Genomic DNA, 15,611 nt, shown 5'->3' with positions numbered 1-15,611 from the left:
CATTCATTTTCATGTCCATGGATGGTCATGTCATCAGTGATTGGGTGATCAAGTTGGGTTCTTCCACTAGGTGCTGATCTGGTGTGTGTGGTCTGCTGCCAAGGCTGAAGGACTGTGCCCTGCAAGGTACACCTTTCTCATGGCAAGATGAGGAATGATTTAAATCCTCAAATCAAGCTGAACAGGCAAATTGCAATTCAATAATCTCCAACGCATAGTCATATAACTTTGATTTATCCTTATACATTAGTAATAACTAAAGTTTCTAACAAAGATTTATTTTACTTATCAACATATTTTATTGTATCACCATAGATAATTATATTTTTCAAAGATTGCACTATTAAAATATTTTCAAATATATGTTTGCACTAAGTAGAAGATAAACTTTAATTCACTGTGTGGTGTAAATGGAAATATTTTTAAAGTAGTGTCATTGGATTAAAAAAATTAATTGAAGAAAGAATCCCTTAGAGCATAGGTTTTTTTAAGATTCTGTGGATTGCTCTTGTTTTGTTAAAATGCAGTTTCTCATTCACTATATATAGGGAGATTCCGTTCTTTTGCATTTGTATCATTTTCTCAGTGACACTGGCGTTTGTACACATTTTCACAAGCAAGGCATTTTAATATAAAAATATGTGCATGTCTAGTTTTTTGTTTTATGTTGTTACTTAAAGAATGAATTTTAACTTGTTTTACAAATGATTGCATTTTATTTCATATAATATTCTTTCTTATGATATATTATATTCCTGAAGTTTTTCTGCTATGATCCTAAACTTACAGGTCAAACTTTGATACATATTCAAACACATTTTGAAGCACTCCTCTAACAAGAAAAAGGTGCTGGGTGAAAGTAGTAATGATGTGGGATGATCAGCTCTTAACTCCCCATCACCAGAAATACTTCTAGAAGCACATTTCTCAGACTGACTTTTCATTTTAGAGTTTCCAAAGACTTAGTAAAAGGAAGGCCCTCCTATTAGATTTTTGAACTAAAAAAAATGATTCAATATTCACTGACACCTGCTGGCAGACAGGCAGGTAGAGGAGAAAACCGAAGAATCAGTTACAAGGTTCTCCTGTGGACTGAGAGCATTAGCACCACCACTTCTGGGCTCCTTGAGCTGAGGAGAGGCCACATGCTTCAGTGGTCCATGACTTCAGTGGAAAACATACTCTGGATTTTACTATTGGCTTCTCTGACTCGCACACCCCAGGGCTTAAAGCGTGTCATTCAGATTAATACTCTGCATTTTAAAAATCCTGATTGTTCTATCCATAATGAATTATCTTTGGCTGTTTAAGTCCCAGTGATACTTGTGTTAGCTATTGTTCTCCTAAAAAAGGAGAGACAATATAATGTGCATGTATACATATGAGTGAATATGTCACATCACCTCACAGCATCATACAGATTGTCAAGGTCTAGGAAACTGGACTATAGGCTGGAGAGCCAGGAAAGCCAGGAGCATTGTATCCCTCAGACACTGAATATAAAATTCCTGATTATCAATTGTTACAATCTGAGATATATATATATATATATATATATATATATATATATATCTTCAGAAACTGTCACCCAGTGCATCTTTTTATTTTAGTGTCATACTAGTGATATAATGAAGAAAACATGAAAAACATTCTTTGTGCTTCGATAAAAATAAAAGAAAATTTTGTGACAAAACAAATTAGAGAATAACAATTGTTAATACACCATGTATCATGGTCTTAAAAGTATGACCAAAATATTAATCACAATACAAGTCATAGAAAAAAGACTCTCTTACAAAGAAGAAACAAACAAATTAAAGGGGAAAACTTTATTTTCAATGAACAACAAAAACCTTGTAGCATAAATGAAATAAATTGGTAACTTTGTATATATTTTTGAAATAACCGAATAGCTAATTTGTGGAATGTTTTGAGCTTCACCTCATTTCCTCTCTCTCTCTCTCTCTCTCTCTCTCTCTCTCTCTCTCTCTTTCCTTATCTTGCTCTCTATATAATATAGATTTGTTGTTTGTTTGTCATATAAGCAAAGCATGTGATCATAAAGCTTGTATGTCTGACTCATTTAACCAGGCATTATGATGTCAAATTGCATCTATTTGCCTACAAATGCCTTGAGTTTATCTTTCTTCATGGCGGAGTAGTACTTCATCGTGTATCAATACCATATTTTTTTATCCATTCATCTGTTGATGGATACCTACCTTGTTTCCAAGCTCTAGCTATTATAAATGTGGTGCTATAAACATGAGTATGTAAGGAAAATAATGATTTAATTCCTTTAAGAAGATGCCTAGAAGGGGGAGAGCTGGGTCAAATGGAATACCAGTACATGGTAGTGAGGATGTGGGGGAAAGTTACTCTTCTACCTCATTGGTGGAAATGTAAACCAGTACAACCACTAGGGAAACCAGTGTGGAGATTCAAAGTGAATCTTGACTGTGAGTCTCTTCACTGTTATTGGTGCAACTGACACTGCATCAATTACTAGGCCAATTTGTTAGGGAACAGTAAGATATCCTCCTCTGTCTCTATACTCCAAGTGTTTAGTTGAGGAAGAAGAATAGCAGACAAACATGATTTCAGAAAATATATTGGTCACAACACAGTTAAGGGCTGCATACTGTGATGTGGCTTTTTAAAAAGTTTCCTTAGGAACCATCAGAGGCAGAGCACAGGGTAGGAAGCTGAGGTCTCCTGGTCTCCGTCAGTACAGCCTGATTCCTTCCACTCCAAGAACCCTCTCAGAGAGCCGACTCCTGAAGTCCTCCACCAGCCAGGAAGTCCCAAGGCCCCAGGCTTGTGCACCAACAGTGGATGTATTTTGTGTCCTCATATTTAATACTGTGAATTATCAAATTAAATTATTACATCAACACTGGCCAATGGAATAATTGTGCAATAATGGAAAAGTTTCTATCTGATCTGCTTATTATGATGACCACTAACCACACACAGTCTTAGAACAGTGGAAAGGGAGCAAGTGCCAAAAGAGTATCTAAGGTATAATTTAATTTTAATTTTCATAATCATATGTGACTAGTACTCACCATGTGATGCAGCACAGTTTGAGCAATCATAATGATCGACCTCATGAGGACAGTCAGGCTGTTCAATGTTAGCAGAGCACACAGCTGCTGCAGTGGTAATAGAGGCATCATCCACCCACAGGCTGCTGCTTGTGAAGGGTGCATGGCTGTGAGTTCAACTGCCACTGCCCCAGGATGGAACCCTGAGCCCAAACTTAGAAACATGGTTAATGAGTGGCTCAAACCACCCAGTTTGCTGTTTGTGTCATTTAGTTTAGGTTTTCTGTGAGTGTTCATGACACTTTCACCAGCCCAGAAGACAATGGCAATGTTTACAGTAGGAGAAAACACTTGGCTGTGATAAATCTGAGTGTTTAGTAGGACAGACTCCAATTTTGGTTCTTTAGTAATACAGTGATACCTTGGTGATCTAAATGAATTTGTTCCAAATTCCTGTTTGAACACTGAAAAGTTTGAGAACTGAACAGATTTTCCCATGAATAATAATAGAAAAACTGAATAATTGGTTTTGAGGCCTAAAATTGCACTTAATTTTTCTAAATTCATTTTTCTAGGACTTTAACAAATTTTCCAGTGATTTCTTTCTTTGACTCTATTGTAGATCTCAGTTTTCCTCTCATCTTTACTTCATGAGCCATGGTTATGATAGCGTCTGCAAATAAATCACACAACAAAAGCACAGGGATATGTATTTAATGCACTAACGCAGGCAGTGTATGTTGTCTGGGTGAGAGCAGGGCTTAGACTGAAGCATCACACTTTGTGCCTGTGTTGAGAGGCAAAGTGGGACTCACTCTTGGCCTGTACAGGCATTTTCAAGTTAAATTTTCTGTTTTCCACTATGGAGCAAAATTACCAACAGTGAGTAGCTCTTTCCTGAAATTTGCTGTTCAAGTAGTGGAAAGCTCGAGCTTGGAGCATCAACAACTGGGATGTCCCAGTGTAAGCGTTCACAGCTACAGATTTTCCTCTCAACACAGCTCTTGCTGCATTTCTAAGTTTGATGAGTTTCCATTTTACCAGCAGTGTAATATTTGTAATAGATTTTAATATGTTATTTGACCTAAGTTCTTCTTATAAATGTATTGTTTTAGTTCTACATATCTAGGAATTTTTCAGTTAGCCTTCTACTGTTCACCTGCAATTTAGTCCCACTGTCATCAGATAAGACAGTTTGAGTCACTTTGATCTTCTTACATTTGTGTAGACCTGTTTAGGCCTAATATATGGTGTATCTTGAAGAATGTTTCAAGAGCCCTGGACAAAATCCTGTACTCTGCTGTTGGTGGTGAAGTCTTCTGCATAGGCCTGTCAGGTTTATCTAGTGTGTAGTGTTGACAGGTCCTCATTCCATATGGAATCTGGTGCATTCCTCACTCTCACAGCTCCAAACATGTCCCATTCCAGAGAACAAGTCTTGCACATCTCACACCTGCACAGGACACACAGCCACAGCAGCTCAACTCCAGAACTCACACTCACACCCCATTCCTGTCCCTCTTCTCCTGCTTTTTCTTACCAGGGATCCAAGCCATCAGTAGCCCCAGGAGCTGAGTAGGGAGCCTCATTTTGAGAACTTGAACTGAGGAGTCTGGATCAGTTAAGACAAGGTTAGAGTTGAGCTTTAATCTTAGATTTAAAGGGAAGGCACTAACTAAGGGGCAATGTACAAATCTCCCAGTGTGTGCAGCTGTGTGGAAAGAGCCAACAGCTTGTGGAGGCCTGAGGCCTGAGCCCAGACCAAAAAAAAGCTCTTCTGTGCTTGAGAGGACAGGAGACTAATGATAATAAAAATGGAAGTTGGCTGATTGGAACAAGAATTGTATTTCAGTGTGTCCTTCTATTTGTGACCTGTCTTTTCCCTTAGCATTTTCCCCTCTCCATCTTCACAGTGGAGTGTGGTGACTCTAGGACATTCCTTCTTGCACATTGTCAGATGACAGTATCTTCTTATTCTGTGCACAAACATTCTGCTAGGAAACTGCTTGCTACCACCCTGCCAGGATTCAGTGTAGAAAAGATGCAGCTCTGGGAAGTGGACATCCTTTATCAGGATGGTGGAGGCATTCACTGTTTGGACCAGTCCTTTCCATCTCATGTACATCTGCTAACTTCCTCCAGCCCTACCTGAGCCTCGGTGGGCTCTCTAAGGTGGGAAGGGAAACTCTACCTGCATTCACAACACAACACAACACAGTCATGAATATGCTTTCCTCAGGATGGCTTCAAAGAATGAAACCAGGAGGAGGTGTATACAGACCCCAGCTTGTTCTCACATGGCATACTTCAGAGTCATTTTCCCTGTGTTTCTGGGCGGTGTTTAGCTTCAGACATCCTCAGTGGTACCTGATCTGCCAAAGGTTCTTTTACTGGCCATATTTTCTTCCTGTCATGCTTTTTTCTGCCTCTTGCAAGATCTCTGAAACTTGTAAATATACCTATTTGGTGATCTTTGTAATGAGGAAACCTAACTTAGGGCAGTGGATTATTTCTTGTTCTTGGAAGGTCACTCTGCTCTTCATTTTTACCACTTCTTTTTTTGATATATAGAAGAAAAACATTCAGGAAACCTTTACGTACCCTATGTCAATGAAGTTAAAATGATTGCTTTCTTTTGGTTCATAAAATCAAACAAGCATCTGATAAATAACTATACATTGCCACATTCTCACTCAAAGCTATGAATAAGAATTCCCAGAGCTTATGGGGCATAGTCAGAGCGTTACTTAATCTCAGTTTTCTTCTAGCTTTCTTCATAAATCTGCTTTGTAGTTTTGGATTATATTTGAGAGGAAGACAGATGTAGAAGTCAGAGTCTCTGGCAGACAAATAATGCCTCATCCTCCAAAAGGTATCCATGTACACATCTCTACATCTTGGTAATGTCACCATATATGGGAAAAAGAACTTGGTAAATGTGATTAAAGGTTTTGAAATCTGGAGGCTATTCTGGAATACCTGGGTGAGATCAATGTAATGACAAAGGTCTTTATAATAGAGAAGGATGATGGGCACATTGGGGAGGAGGCAGGACAACTCAGGATGGTGAGTGATGGGAGAAAGGGCATTGGAGCCTGCTCCAAGGGATTGTGGAGCATCTTGAAGCTGGAAAGGAAAAGACTGATTCTTTTCCCTCCAGCCTCCTGAAAGATCACATCTCTCTTGATTCCTTCTGTTAGATTTGGACCACCCAGAACTGTGAGGTAATCAATCTGTGGTATTTGAAATCAGTGGGTTTATAGCAATTGGTTACAGCAGCCACGAGGAACTAATACAAATGAAGAGAATGTCTTTGAAGTCCCTCAGTGCTTGTCTGTTCTCTGCTCTCTCCAAAATTTCTACCTTCCTATCAATTCATGTTCATTTTGGCAAAAGTCTTGGAACATTTCATGATAAGAAGAGGGAGGTAGCACAAATTAGTACCATTTTTTTCCTTAGGTATAAAAATACTACATCAGTGAGCTCCTGTACAGTCTGGGTAGGTAAGGACAAAGGAGTCAACTCTCATGGCACATGAGAAAAGGAGGTTTTGTTTATTTGTTTTTGTGGGGGGGGTTTGCTTAATAATTTCCATAGTACCAGAATGAGTTAGAATCACATGACACATTATGAGAGGGAAGGAATGAGTTTCTGTGATGGAAAGACTCAGGGGAGATGAGGAAGGAACCAGGGTAATGCAAAATATAGCTCTGTCCTCATATAAAAAATGATGCTATTTGTGGCTTTTATGGGTTGAGTGAGAGAGCTGTGTTTATGTACTGAGGGACTGGGTATAAGATGGGGTAAACATGCCACGAGACAAAAGTAGCCCTGAGATGGGAATTTCCTATGTCCTTCTCTTCTTATCTCGTTCGCACTAGAGTGTCAATAGGATACTCTATGAGAGGAACAGAAACCATGAGAAGAACATATTTAAGGTCAGACAAATGGAGGTTCTAATCCCAATATCTTACCAGGTGGGTGACTTTAGGCAAATCACCTATACGCTCTGATGACTGGACCCCTTATCTACAAAATGGAGCCCTGTGGATGTCAAAGGGTGTCCTGAGTGCTCAGCCAGATGGTGTGCCATAAAGCGAGAAGTGTGTGTACACACATACATGCACACACAAATACAGGCATATGTATATGTATAGTACATAGATTAATATTTATGTTTATTTACAGTCATATATTTTTGTATATGTATGAATACTTTTAGAGAACACTAACATCTCCTTTTTATGTCCCTTGGAATATATACAATGAAGATATTATTTAAGATACTATACAAGATAGTCCTGGCCAAAGGTGCTGAGCATTTTTTATGTACATTTTGCCCATTTGAATTTATCTCTTAAGAAGTTTCTAGCTCCAGAGCGCCCACCGCTGCCAGCCGGGTCTCCAGGAGAGTCGGCCTGCCTGAGAGCGAGAAACCTGGCGGGCCGCTGCTCTCCTAGCAGCGCCCGTCCTGTCCTGGTCCCCGGCGATGTGCGCTCTAGCCAGCCACGGTGCCCCCTGGCCCGGGGTTGAGACACGGGCGGCAGGTGCCTGTGAGGCGGGCGGGTGCCAGGGGCCAGCAGGATGGAGGAGAGCATGGAAGAGGAGGAGGTGCTCTCATCTACGAGGCGATGATGGATGACCAGAACCACAACAACTGGGAGGCCGCCATGGAAGGCTTCCGGCAGCCCCCACCGCCCCCCTCGTCGATCCCCGTCCCTGCATGTGAGGCTCCGGGCGGGCAGCTGCTGGCAGTGCCCGCGGTCTCCGTGGACAGGAAAGGTCCGAAGGAGGGGCTCCCGGTGGGGTCGCCGCCACTGCCGGACGCCAATGAGGTGACCGCCGGACGCCAATGGGGTGATTATGATGTTAAAGGGCTGTCACGTGGCCGCCGCCTTGGCTAAGGCGGCCGCCGCCCCCACCCCAGCCCCAGCTGTACCATCAATATCAACACCTCCATCTCCAAGTTCTTAATGAATGTTATAACTATTGAAGATTATAAGAGCACATACTGGCCAAAATTGGATGGTGCCATAGATCAACTTTTAACCCAGAGTCCTGGTGACTATATCCCCATATCCTATGAACAGATATACAGTTGTGTGTATAAGTGTGTATGCCAGCAGCACTCAGAACAGATGTACAGTGATCTGATTAAAAAGATAACTAATCACTTAGAGTCTCAAAGGAGCTGGAGGCCAGCCCTCCAGATCTCTATATTGAAAGATTTAATATAGCTCTTGGACAATATATGGGAGCATTGCAGAGCATTGTGCCTCTTTTCATATATATGAATAAGTTTTACATCAAAACCAAGCTTAACAGAGATTTAAAAGATAACCTTATAAAGCTGTTTACGGAACATGTTGCAGAAAAGCACATTTACAGCCTAATGCCTTTACTTTTAGAAGCCCAGGCAAGACCATTTCAGGTCACACCTTCAACTATGGCAAACATCATGAAAAGCTTGTATACTCTCAGACCAGAGTAGATTCAGATGGCTCCAACTCTATTTTCTAAATTTATTCCAAACATTCTCCCTCCTGCGATGGAATCTGAACTTTCTGAATATGCTGCTCAAGATCAGAAACTTCAAAGAGAACTTATACAGAATGGTTTTACAAGAGGTGACCAGTCCTGGAAGAGAGCTGGGGACAAGTTGGCTTATAACAGCTCCTCCGCATGTGCAAGTTCCAGGGGATACAGATAGTGAATGTGTTGAATGTACTTTCCTCCCCAAAAGAGGAAACACTGGAGCTGCAGAGACTGTGTTCAGAGTGCAGCAGGGCCTGAAGCACTCGGGAGCTCTGTCGTAAGGCTGTTTTTGGGAGAAGATGCTGGACTTCTAACTTGGGTTTGTAATTTTAAAAATACTAACAAAAAACAAAAACAGAAAAACAGTTGCTGTTAGACTTGGGGGTGATTATAACATGGGACAATCTTTTAATGAGGTTTATCTACAGATTTTGTGAGGAGCAAGCATCTTGGAAAGTGACCATTGATAAGTGAAGTCCGAGAGCCAAAATCAGCAGCTTCCTCCAAAAATACAAGAGCAGAAGAAATCTTTTTTTTTCTTTCTTTCTTTTTTTTTTTTTAAAGCACTTGTTTTGTTTATTTGTGGACTTGGCACTTCACATTGGTTTCACATGTCAAGATATCTTTTGCTTTTAAAGCCAAGCATATGGTTACAATACAGTATTTTTCACCCATATCCCAAATGGCCCCCTTTAATATAAGAAATGGTCTTTGTTTAGCTTTAGAATGTCTGGTTAAAGGAAAATATGAACTCAGCTTTCATTAGAACCTTTCCCCCATCAGTTCACAACCTTTTCCTACTCTGTGCCTTGAGCTTTGTTCACTTTGCAACTGTGTGATGGTATTTTCAAACTTACAAATGCTTCCTGGAGAAGTTGCTGGTATCCTGAACCAACCCACCAAAATGTCAGGTGTGTCTTTGTGGCAGGATGTTATAATTGTCAGAAAGTAGAAGTATGTTGCACATTGGTCAGATCCCCCCGGTGGCACCAGGGCATGTTCATGTTAATGTGGGGACCAAATCTCATACAGCATTTCCATTCCACTGTCACTGCACCTGATTGCACCAGCCTCTGTAGTGTGGGTAGAACCCTACTTCAGGTGGGTGGCACTGCAGCACTAATGCCCCCGTTTCACACTTTGGGGGAATGTCCAGGGGTAGGAGCAGCTTCCTCTGACACTCTAGGAAGTGTTGTAGTTACTAAAACCAAATGTGATCCATAGTGTGGACTTCCTGATCCAGTTTCATTTCAGTGGAAGAGATAAGTACTTTAAAAAGTAGTCATCACTCTGCATCTCTCGAACAGTACAAGATGTTTCAGTGGAATAGGGAGGAAGTCACACTACTGCTGTAAGGCTTGCTTCCAGCTGTGACAAAGCTACATTTTCTGTTTCACTACACCCACAGTGCTATTTATTTTTCCATAAAAGTCTCTGAAGCTTATTCTAGTTGTTTTTAAAAGGGAAAGAAAAATCAAAAGATATGGCAAGGGAAAAAATCTTTTTCTTTTCTTTTGCTTGAATGGAAATTGAGCATAGCCTTCACTCCATTGAGCTAGTGATGGTTACTTCAGAGAATGGAAGATGTCCCAAGGATGCTGTCACACTGCTGATTTGCAGGTTTTTCATAGAGTTGCCTCTGCCAATTCATTGTGTCCTTTTAGGGGAGTGTGATGGGTATGGGCCTTAGAAGTGGGATCGTGAGACCAAGCAAGTCATCTAATAGAAGTCCTTGATTTGTAAAATTATACAGTGGAGTAAAAGTAAAGGTGAGATATATTTTTAAGTACTTAGCAACCAGAGTTGATGGAGTTTTGGAGGGCTTTAGTTGGACTCATTCACTCTGAGCATCATGTATTGTATTGATGAACACTGAATTACTCTAAGAACATACACAGACTCCATGATCTACTATACCAGTGACATTCTAGTATTGAGGAAGAATTCCATTTTATCATGAAGCCCAGATTTTACTTTGCTCAATGGAATGCTTACTGTGGACTTATAAATAGTACTTGAGACTGAAGTGTCTCCTGCGTGGCTTTGATGATATTTCTGAAAGGAATAAAATTGGAACATTTCTATGAACATAGACAGATTCTTCAGTATCCTAATAACATACTCAAATGCTTTTTCTGGGAAAGAACAGTCTTTTTGGCCAACAGCAGAATTTTCCCTAAAGGAAAGTATTGTATTATGGTGTGAATTGGCATTAAAACCTTTGGATGCCTTTGCATTATTAAATTAATGGAAAATATTTTATATTCTTTTTATTATTGTGTATCAACAACAACAACAACAACAAAGTAGGCAAAGGAAAGTCTGTAAAATTTAGTTTCTCAAAAGTTTTACACAGTGACTACAGCCAGCTGTGGGTCAGGCTTGGTACTCCAAAGCTTTTATCAGAAGGTACCCTGAAGGGGCACACATTCACCCAGTGCATGTGCCCTGGTTATTACAAATCTTGGCCCCTTGAGGTACATTGCAGTATGAAACCTATTCCTGTAAGTTGAAATTGAGATTGGTTATTACTCAAAATTCTTGACAGGATTTTTAGCTTATAACATGAGAGGAAATAAAATTTGTCCCTCTCTCATTTTTTATTGACTGAAAATACTACTATATGCCAGAAAGTATTTTCCTCTCCTGTTTATTTGTATTCTTGCCATGACAGTATATGGGTTTTCCACCCCAGCTAAATACTGGTTTTTGTATGAAATCATTGGAGACAGAGTATTTTATATGCCAGTTGATTAGTCAACACATGCAGTTGATGTGGTTAAATTGGCTAGTACTAACATGCAGCCGAAAACTAGACCCTTGGAAAGAAACCCAGGAGCCAGGTCAGTCATCTTCAGATAATGCATGTGAAATACATAGATAATATTGTTTTAAGAGATGGTACATATTTTAAAGGTTGGCCTTAAGCTTCTGTAACAGTGTCATATCTCATGACCTCTGTTGTCACAGCTACACCCTAACTCGGCAGGAATTATTACTCCTGAATTTTGGAAGGGACAAAAACCAAAACCTGGTGTTGTGACTCCTGTCCTAATAGTTCTGAGGCAGGGCTAGTAAGAAGAAGCACCAAGCTAGATCTATGACTTGAGCATTATTAAACTTTGCAGCGAAGTTTTTTCCTTTCATTAGGATGATGCTAATTAGTGGGTGGATGAGATTGTGGAGGAATGGACGCCCATGGCCGTGAACACTGTGCACATGTTTCCCGTGCTCCAATCTGCCACTTCCCTTGCTGTATGCTATGCTTTCTGTCAGGTTGCAAATTTGCACACATGAAAAATTCCTCAGGAAGAGTTTGGACATGTATCACCTCGCAATACTGTGTACAGACCAGATGAGGGATTTGAAGGTTTTTAGCACAAAAGGATAACTTCAGAGTGGTCTGTATATCTACTAGCAAAGGTAATGGTGGTCTAGGAAACAAAATTGGTTTCTGCAGTTATAAAGTGAGCAGGAGCATTTGTATCATAGTACTTAAATAACCCTGTTGCAGCATCATGTAATCAGAATAAATAACCCTTCCAGAATTTGTTTCATTGAGGCTGCCCATATTTTATTGGTTGTTCCCCCATCTTAATTGCAGATAATTATTTCTGTGATTACATGGGAGAGGCATTGCCCTTGAAGTCAAATTCCCTTCCTTAATAAGCAGCTATTATTAAGCTAACTGATCATTGTTTTATGAATATACACTAATCTGAAATATGAAAGAACAAGCTAAAAAGCAAACAAAAAAATTCTGCATTAGCTATTCTGTCATTGTTTGGATGTTTTGAGTTGATTTTTTTTGGTACCAGGGATCTAACTCGGGTCCTTGCGCTTGTGCAGCAGGCGGCGAAACCACTGAGCCAAATCCCCAGCCCATTGACTTGATTTTTTTAATGGTCCGTGTCACTGATCTTTTAGATTGGATGTTACGTTTACTTTAATCCAAGTATAGACCTCTTAATGGGACTTTAGAAATCCAAGGTCAGAATATGAATCCCTTGATTGATACCTGTAAGAGGGTTACAAGACTATTTTAGTTGTCATCATTGTTTTCAGTAAGATTGTGTAAAGTGAAGTCAAAATGGAGCTTAGAAGAAGAGTTCGTGGAGAAATGGCTGTCCTGTGAACCATTATTGCCCTATTTCAATTGCCCTCACTTTCTGGCCACCAAGCTATGTGACAGGAGTCCTTTCTAAGGGAAATAATTCTTCTGTCCCCACATTGATGCCTCCTCCACTGTCTTGATGCCCTACTTGGAATCTCTTTCAAAGCTTAGTAGAACAAATCCATGTACTGTTTCAGCTTATGTTGATGGAGGGGCTGTGGGAGAATTAAGAAAATGATAGAGATACATTCTTACAGGGCCCTGGTATATTATTTTACCCCTGCTGGTTGGAAATCATCTTCATTTTAGGTTGGACTGCATTATTTAGAAAATATTTATGGATTATAATTCTGGAAAATTTATAGGACGACTCTGGGGTTCATTCGGTGGTTTGGAAAAAATAATTATTTTGTATTCTCACATCCATTTCAACATCGTAACTATGTACTAAATGCAATAATATTGTGCATATTCTCTTAGGAGGGTTGTTTTATTAAACAGATGACAGTTAAAAAAAGAAGTTTCTATTCATTTCAATCACTGTATTTCCTCTTCTATGAAAAATACAAGATATTAATGACTCCCTCTTGCCTTCTGCACACTGTGAATCCAGGTACACCACCTACCACACTTCCTGGAATATAGCACTCATTTCCTAGAAGCTTTTCTTCATAAATCTTCAAACTGCAACCTCTGATGGAAGACAAGTTAGATCAGGCAGCACGTTTTTCATCAGAAGCAACAGAGGATTGAGAGGAACACTGCAAGCATAACTGTATTGTTCAGAAGATGCATATGATGCCCAGATTGTATGTTTTCTCTAGCTCTCTTTTTCTCTCTGCAGGCCTTGTGATAGAACTAAATTAAGAAGAATAAAGAGGTTCTTTGAAGTTTAGAATATAAAATAGACACAGATATGGAAAGAGAGCATAATTTATAAGCTCCTCATAGGAATCTGTTTCTCTGTCAGTGGACAGAGTAGAACTGAGGTTCAAGGAAGGACACCACTCTTTATGATTTTCAGCTCTCCAAGCTTTCCACTCCCCCAGAAACCCACATATCCCTGGAATATTACCTGCCTTTAAAAAAAAAAAAGGAGCAAGGCAAGGTAGGCAATTACCATTAAGTGTGTTACTTGGAAAAGTTAGAAAAATTTTAGAAGCAAGTAAATGAAATAACTGTAATATAAGTAATGATATAAAGGGACACAAGATGGGACATCAGATGTTAGTCTGATTAGGAATGATCAGTCTATTTGGCTTGAATGTTCAGAAGTGCTGGTGGCCAAAGAAACCTAGAAAGTGAAAATTTATATTATTTGAATCCTCGTATGACCTTTTATGACACCAATTCATGATACTCACTGGGGAAGCTAAGAAGGGTTACTGACTGAACACTAATGGGCTGTCCATGAGGATTTCCAAAATCTGGCCATTACTCACATTCCTCACATATATGGATTGAGCCTCTTTATTAAATCAGGAGATGTACTGTGATGTCTGTGCTGCTGGGGCTGAGGAGGAGGAAGAGAGTTAGGGTACAGAGGACCCTCTCTGTGTCCTTGTACCAAGCTTTTATGTGACCTTCAAAGCCTGGCTGCATGTGAGAAATGCTCTCATTAATGCTTGTCAGTGAAATAGAAAAACAACCTGATTATTCTTCACTTGTCAGTGAAATAGAAAAACAACCTGATTATTCTCATTGAGACTCTTAATGCTGATTATCTCCTTAGAATATTGCATATTCTGGTCACCTTAGAGGGAGAATCACCATTCTGGGGAAAAATATTCTTGCATCATGGTGAATTATTCTATAGCATGACACAATCTGGGTATTTATACTGAAAGACATATTAATTTCCATAGATAAAAAGGAAGCAGCTATGATTCTAGGTGCAATTCCACCATGTGCTTGGTCTCAGCCTGGTTTGACCACACTTGGCTTTAATCCTAGCACTCTGGAAGGGAGAGCGAGAGCGAGAGAGAGAGAGAGAGAGAGAGAGAGAGAGAGAGAGAGAGAGAGAGAAAGAGAGAGAGAGAGAGAGATTCATTGTGGAATGGATCTCTGCTGCTGCTGCAGCAATCCCATAATCCATACTCCCTACATGTGCTGATCTGTGTCCTCTGTTATATTACCAGAGGCACTGTCATATCTGGATAGCTGGAGCTAAGGAGGAGATGGAGACATAGGGTGTAGTGGAGGCTCCTTGACCTCCCTCCCAAAACCTCCTAGTGAACTTCAAAGCCTGTCTAGATCTGAGAAATGCTGTCAGTAGGTGGAGACACCAGGAGGAGCAGCTAGGGCAGCCCAGCCTCACACTTCTGCTTCCCCTGGTGGTTTATGTTATGGCTTGTATCACTGTGGAAGGGAAATTATAATACTGCTGACAGTAATAAATTGCAACATCTTCAGTTTCCAGGTTGCTGATGGTGAGAGTGTAATCTGTCCCAGATCCACTGCCACTGAACCTTGGTGAGACCCCAGATTCCAAACTGCTGGCCGAATAGATCAGGAGTTTAGGAGCTTTCCCTGCTTTCTGTTGATACCAACATAAACCATTGTAAATGTTCTGACTAGCTCTGCAAGTGATGGTGACTTTTTCTCCAGGAGACAAAGACAGTAAAGATGGAGACTGGGTCATCTGGATGTCACATCTGGTACCTGACATTGGAAACATAGAAACAAATATTTACAGGATTGTCTTACAAGAGGACTTCCATGAAAGCCAGGCTGCACTGACAACAGTCTGCTGAGTATATTCCCAGTGCTCTCCCTTCTTACCTGGGAGCCAGAGCAGCAGGAGCCCCAGGAGCTGACTGGGGGCCCTCATGTGCATGCTGTGTCCTGATCGACCTGGACTAACCCTGCCCAGGGTGTGAGCAGCCTATGAAGAAACCCTCAGGGCAGTGGGCTGT

General features: G+C 40.4%; 1 pseudogene across 1 annotated transcript; it reads left to right on the top strand.

Annotated features, from left to right (window-relative positions):
- The first annotated feature begins 7,631 nt into the window (after positions 1–7,631).
- LOC101709708 (CDK2-associated and cullin domain-containing protein 1 pseudogene) lies at positions 7,632–15,280 on the top strand (annotated as a pseudogene). Its single transcript, XR_015448512.1, has 3 exons — positions 7,632–8,901; positions 13,310–13,804; positions 15,109–15,280. The product of XR_015448512.1 is annotated as a CDK2-associated and cullin domain-containing protein 1 pseudogene (transcript).
- The last annotated feature ends 331 nt before the right edge of the window (positions 15,281–15,611 follow it).

This window comes from Heterocephalus glaber, unplaced genomic scaffold (assembly GCF_053883595.1).
Source record: "Heterocephalus glaber isolate CG9 unplaced genomic scaffold, H.glaber_assembly_v1.0 deba00000470, whole genome shotgun sequence".
Lineage (NCBI taxonomy): Eukaryota > Metazoa > Chordata > Mammalia > Rodentia > Bathyergidae > Heterocephalus > Heterocephalus glaber.
Note: the sequence above shows the minus strand (reverse complement) of the source record. Positions and strands in the feature narration are given on the sequence as shown.